This window comes from Podarcis cretensis (assembly GCF_951804945.1).
Source record: "Podarcis cretensis genome assembly, chromosome: 15".
NCBI lineage: Eukaryota > Metazoa > Chordata > Lepidosauria > Squamata > Lacertidae > Podarcis > Podarcis cretensis.
In genome coordinates this window covers 396447-402449 of record NC_137185.1, presented here as the reverse complement: position 1 = coordinate 402449, position 6003 = coordinate 396447, and positions in this window count along the sequence as shown.

Genomic DNA, 6003 nt, shown 5'->3' with positions numbered 1-6003 from the left:
TGAAATCCACTCTCGACTCTGAGTATATTTCACCCCCAAACTAGGAGAGAGGAAGAAAAACTTCTCTCCACGACTTTGCGTCATTTTGTATATTCTCTTCTCACCGGGGCCAACCAGATGCACATTATGGAAAACCCACAAGCGGGTTCTGAGCACACGAGCAATTCTCCCCTCCTGTGGTTCCCTGGGACTGGGGTTCAGAAGCATAGCCGCTGCCTCCAGCTGTGGGGCCAAGCAGAGCTTTCCTGGCTAGTAGCCAGCAACACCCCTCCATGAATTTGTCTAATCTTCTTTTAAAGCCAACTTGATTGATGGCCATCACTGCAGGGCAGATGATGGGGCAGTGCATTCCAAAAAAGCCCAGGGTCCAGCAGGTCCAAAACATGACCTACAGGCAAGTCCAGGGCCGACACTGCAGGGATGGTGTAGCTCAGCCACAAGGAGTGGCTCAGTTTGGAGAGAAGGGGACTCCAATCTGTGCCATTTCCAGAAAATGAAAGGTTCAAGAAGTAGACCTTAGATCAGCCTTTCTCAACCTGTGGGTCCCCAGATGTTGTTGAACTACAACTCCCATCACCCCTAGCTAGCAAGGCCAGAACTCAGGGATGATGGGAGTTGTAGTCCAACAACATCTGGGGACCCACAGGTGGAGAACTGCTGCCTTAGATACGCTGTCCTCCTAAACCACACCTGGACCACCAATGGCGGCTGTGGAGGAGATCCAGGGATTGCTTCCTCATGAGGAAACCCCCTGAATCCTTAGGAACACAGTGGCTCGGAGACCACAGACCCGTGTTCCGAACCTGGATCTTTTGGTACCACCGTTCTTGAAGACAAGGCAGGTGCTGATCCTTCTCTGATGTATCTAAGGGTCTCACACACCAGTCCTCAAGGACCTCCCCTCTCCCTCCTCCTGAGTTCATCCTCACCCAGCCCAGCAGCTCAGCTGAAATATCAGGACTCAGCACCAGAGAAAACTGTTTAAAAATGCCTGCAGTGGGGCCAGTAGACAAACCCCGGTGGCGACTCGTAACGTGAACAAAAATATATAATTCCCATGGTTGGCAGGGTCACAAAGGAAGGAGAGATTTCTATCCGTGGAAATGCAATCACGATAATAGCAGTAATAATAATAGTAATGTCATAATGATAGACCAGAAAATATATTTGCGCAGGAGATTCTAGGACATAAAGGGGAAAATTGGATCCTTTGTTCTTTCAATTAGCATACGTCGAGGAGAGTATATCTCAAGGTCAGAACATCAGAAGAGCCCTGCAGGGCTGGATCAGGCCTGAGGGAGGCACACCTAGTCTGGCCTCCTGTTCCCACAGAAGTCACATGCCCCTGAGAACGTAGGAATCGAGATAGACTGCCCCTGGAGCTGGAGGTTCCATAAGGACGTCCAAAGAGCCTGGTTGCTGGATCAGGCCAAAGGGGGCCCACCTAGTCCAGCATCCTGTTTTCACAGCGGCCAACCAGATGCCATCTTGGGAAATCTGAGAGCAGGACCAGAGTACAAGAACAGTTCTCCCCTCCTGCCATTTCCAGCAATTGGCATTCAAAAGCATGTGCAGAGCACAGCCATGAAAAGCCCTCGCCTCCTCCATGAACGTCTCCAGTCCTCTTTTAAAGCCATCACTGCTTCCTGTGGGAGGGAGTTCCACAGTTCATCTCTGGACCTGGCGTCTTCTCCATTTCATCCCTACTGCTTCTCAGTGGTCCCATTTGGTTTCCAGGTCCTGTTGGCACACAAACTGGCTGTGAATGTTAGAAGGAGTGATGTTACTTAGTTATTTTTGTGCTGCATTTCTCTCCCACGTTTCCCTCCCAGGAGCTCAAGGTGGGTGGCCTGTGGTTCTCCCCACCTCCTCGTTTAATCCCCACAACAACCCTGTGAGGCAGGTTCAACTGAAAGAAGAGCTCACCTCCAGTGAGAGCTTCATGGCCGAGAGGGTGTGGGGATTTGAACCCTGGTCTGGCACTCTCACCACTTGGCCACCACTCACTCTCATTACAGATATTGCAGCTCCTCACCCACAGAGACTTTTCCCCAAGCTGTGCAAAGCCACAGCAGACAACAATTTGGGTTGTAATCCCCTTTTACACCTTGGAACTCCCTGCCTATTGATATCATGCAGACACCTTCCCTGCCCACATTTCAGCGCCTGCTAGTTTTAATGTGTTTCTTTTTTAACATATTCTGTTTCTTAAGTTGTTGTTCATTCTTCTTCTTGATAATCTTACCGTTTTCTATCCTTTTGTTGTTTACAATCAAGTGGTATATAACTTTTTATGAAATGAAATAATAAGTGAACCATTTCCCCCCACTGACACGGAGGGCCAGATTTAGGTTTGATGAGGTCCTAAGCTAATGGGGCCCTTTATATGTCCAGCTGTCCTTTGTCAACAATAAATTGTCGCTGTTTTTTGTGTTGAATATATGCTATATATATATGGTAATTTATGGACCTAATAGGTATCTAAAGCCATTTGCACATGCAGAATGTAGGCACCCCATATATAGAAATGAGCAAACCAGTGATATTTTAGTGAGCAGGCTAGCAGGCGGGGCCCATGACTTACATCATAGGAGCCTACACAACACAAAACACTGTTGCTGTATGTAGGTTTTATTTTAATTTTTTTTTTATGTTATATTTTGGAAATGAAAAAATGAATTTTTTTTCTTTAATTTTTTTTGGGGGGCCCAAGAGTATGGGGCCCTAAGCTATAGCTTGTTTAGCTTATACGTAAATCTGGCACTGTGGGCTGGGGGGAGGCTGGAAAAGACCCCATTTCTTTTGGGTTTGTGGCCTCCGTGACCGTGGCAGCCGCCCCTTGGCCCCGGATCAGCCCCTTCGATCCCCCGCGCCCACCTGGGGGGGGGGTGTTTCCCGGGGACCCGAAGGGCCAGCGCAGGTGGAGTAATTCGGGGCGCACCTTTCCCGGAGGACGTTGCGCGAGAGATAAAGGGCAAGCCCCAACTCCTCTCTCAAGGCACAGCAGCAGACGGTTGAGGGAGCTACGCCCAGGCGTGTTTCCCTGGAGGGGATCCCAGGCCGCTGCTCCGCAAAACACACACACACACAAACACACACCCCGTGCGCCATTGCAAGGGTGGCAGCAAAGGAGCAGCAGCAATGTCTCGTTCTCCCTTCGGCAGGTCTGGATAGCTCAGTTGGTTAGACCACAGTGCTGCATAACGACACGATACTCTTTATTGTCATTGTCCCATACAGAACAACGAAATTGAAAAATCTACATAAGACATTCAAAAACCAACAAGCCTGCTATCCCAGCTATCCCAACCTGGTTAGCTCCCTAAAAACTCTGATACCCCATTTTTAAATACAATATATTCCTATACAGATTCCTTACAATGCGTTTAAAACCAAAATCGCATTTGGGTAGAAACTGTTTCTCAGGTGGCTTGTTGTTGCGGTTGTTTAGTCATTTAGTCGTGTCCAACTCTTCGTGACCCCCTGGACCAGAGCACGCCAGGCCCTCCTGTCTTCCACTGCCTCTCGCAGTTTGGTCAAACTCATGCTGGTAGCTTCAAGAACATTGTCCCACCATCTCGTCCTCTGCCATCCCCTTCTCCTTGTGCCCTCCATCTTTCCCAACATCGGGGTCTCTTTTCCAGGGAGTCTTCTCATGAGGTGGCCAAAGTCTTGGAGCCTCAGCTTCAGGATCTGTCCTTCCAGTGAGCACTCAGGGCTGATTTCCTTCAGAATGGAGAGGTTTGATCTTCTTGCAGTCCATGGGACTCTCAAGAGTCTCCTCCAGCACCATAATTCAAAAGCATCCGTTCTTTGGCGATCAGCCTTCTTTATGGTCCAGCTCTCACTTCCATACATCACTACTGGGAAACCATAGCATTAACTATACAGGCCTTTGTTGGCAAGGTGATGTCTCTGCTTTTTAAGATGCTGTCTTTAAGTCCTAGTCTTTATAACCCCGTACCTTCTTCCAGAAGGCAGAAGCTGAAAGAGATCATTTCCAGGGTGCGCACTATCCTGTGCTATCTCTGCAGCTTTCTTATGGTGCCTGGAAGCATAGATTTGATCCAAGGTGGGAAGAGTGCACCCCATTATTCTCTCTGCAATCTTTACAACCCTGGACAGCATTGTTTTTTCCCTGGCCGTGCAGCTCCCACACACAGACCATAAGTTAATACACTCTCCACAGTACAATGGTACTGTACTGTGGTAAAATGTACCACAGTACAATGGTAAAATGCCATCAACAGGTCCTTTGAGAGACTGTTTTTCTGGAGGATTCTCAGAAAATATAACCTCTGCTGTGCTCTCTTCATCAGGTCTTTGCTGTTTTCTTCCCAGGTTAGGTCATCTCTCAACTCCATTCCCAGAAATCAAAACACCGAGACCTGTTCCACGCACTTCCCCTCAATAATAAGTGGCTGAATATTCAATTTACATTTCCTAAAGGTTGCAGGTTCGATTCCCTCATGGGACAGCTGCATATTCCTGGGGGTTGGACTGGATGATCCTCAGGGCCAGCCCTACAGTTCTGTGATCTAACATAAATGTCAGGACTGGCTATTAGACACAATGCCTATGTTCTCCATCCTCTGAATGCCAGTTGCAAGTGGGGAGAGTTGCTGCTGTGCTGGAGTCTGGCTTGTGTAGAATTATAGAGCTGGAAGGGACCCGGGGGTCATCTAGTCCAACCCCCCGCAATGCAGGAATCTCAGCTAAAGCATCCATGAGAGACGCCCATCCAACCTCTGCTTAAAAACCTCCCAGGAAGGAGAGTCCACCACTTCTCGTGTGAGACCATTCCACTGTCAAACTGCTCTTACTGTCAGAAAGTTTTTTCCATATGTTTCGTTGAAATCTCTTTTCTTGTAACTTGAAGCCATGAGTTCAAGTCCTACCCTCCGGAGCTGGAGAAAACAAGCTTGCTCCCTCCTCCATGTGACAGCCCTTGAGATATTTGAAGATGACTCTTGTATATCCTCTCAGTCTTCTCTTTTCCAGGCTAAACACACCCGGCTCCTTCAACCGTTCCTCATAAGGCTTGGCTTCCAGACTCCAGATCATCTTGGTCACCCTCCTCTGCACAGTTCCTCTCTCAATATCCTTGCCTAGTTTCAATCATTATTTTCACCATGTATTGTATTTTATTTTGCTTTTATTCCGTTTTATGGGTTTTATCTTTTGAAATGGCTTCAGCTGTACAAATAAATAATACAGTATTTGTATTTGTATTTGAAATTAGGTGTGATTAGAAGCACCCGTCTCAGGCTGGGGCAGGTTTTTAAACCCACCCCCCATTCCCCTAAACAGGGGGTGGGAAAGGAGCCTTCTTGGCCTGAGACTTTGGAGAGCTGCTACCAGTCAGAGCTGGGAGAGAGGACAAAGAGTCTGACCTCACCTAAGGCAGCTCCTGGTGAGTCTTGAGGGAATGACCATAAGGGCCCCTGCTTGGCATGCAGAAGGCCCTGCTTCAATCCCCCACAGCATCTCTAGGTAGACTTGGCGGGGGGAGAGAGAGAGAGAGAGAGAGAGAGAGAGAGAGAGAGAGAGAGAGAGAGAGAAACCCCTGCTGCCAGTCAGTGTGGGTAATACTGAGCTACATTGACCAAAGTTGTATCAAGCAGCTTTCTATGTTCCTCTTTATTTCGAATCATGAGGACTAGTAGGCTTTTTGAGGGGAAGAGATGCAGCCTAGTGGCAGAGCCCCTGCTCTGCATGCAGAAGGTCTCAGCTTTGATTGCCAGCAGGCAGGACTGGGAGAAACTCTGGAGAGCTGCTGCCAGTCAGTGTTGGTAATGCTGAGCTAGATGGTGGTCTGGCTTAGTATAAGGCAGCTTCCTGTGCTTCAGAACCTCCATTCAGAACCACAAGGACTAGAATCTTTCTTTATTTTTAAAGGAAGGGCCATAGTTCAGTGGCAGAGCCCCTGCTTGGCATGCAGAAGGCCCAGGGCTCAATCCCCTGGCAGCATCTCCAGGTCCCTGCCTTCCTGCTGCTCTTGCC